We start from the raw sequence: 900 nt of genomic DNA, 5'->3' as shown, positions 1-900 counted from the left end.
CTCTCTCTCTCTCTTTTTTAAACATCTTTATTGGAGTATAATTGCTTTACATTACTGTGTTAGTTTCTGCTGTATAACAAAATGAATCAGCTATACGTATACATATAATCCCCATATCCCCTCCCTCTTGCGTCTCCCTCCCACCCTCCCTATCCCACCCCTCTAGGTGGTCATAAAGCACGGCTGCTTCCCACTAGCTATCTGTTTTACATTTGGTAGTGTATATATGTCAATGCCACTCTCTCAGTTTGTCCCAGCTTACCCTTCCCCCTCCCTGTGTACTCAAGTCCATTCTCTACATCTACATCTTTATTCCTGTCCTGCCCCTAGGTTCTTCAGACTTTTTTTTTTTTTTAGATTCCATATATATGTGTTAGCATATGGTATTTGTTTTTCTCTTTCTGACTTACTTCACTCTGTATGACAGACTCTAGGTCCATCCACCTCACTACAAATAACTCAATTTCGTTTCTTTTTATGGCTGAGTAATATTCCATTGTATATATGTGCCACATCTTCTTTTTCCATTCATCTGTCAATGGACACTTAGGTTGCTTCCATGTCCTGACTATTGTAAATAGTGCTGCAATGAACATTGTGGTACATGACTCTTTTTGAATTATGGTTTGCTCAGGGTATATGCCCAGTAATGGGATTGCTGGATCATATGGTAGTTCTATTTTTAGTGTTTTAAGGAACCTTCATACTGTTCTCCATAGTGGCTGTATCAAGTTACATTCCCACCAACAGTGCAAGAGGGTTCCCTTTTCTCCACACCCTCTCCAGCATTTATTGTTTGTAGATTTTTTGATGATGGCCATTCCGACCAGTGTGAGGTGATTCCTCATTGCAGTTTTGATTTGCATTTCTCTAATGATTAGTGGTGTTGAGCATCCTTTC

This window comes from Delphinapterus leucas, chromosome 20, assembly GCF_059928025.1.
Source record: "Delphinapterus leucas isolate spDelLeu-1000000601 "Yukka" chromosome 20, BTC_Dleu_Yukka2, whole genome shotgun sequence".
Classification (NCBI taxonomy): Eukaryota; Metazoa; Chordata; class Mammalia; order Artiodactyla; family Monodontidae; genus Delphinapterus; species Delphinapterus leucas.
Note: the sequence above shows the minus strand (reverse complement) of the source record.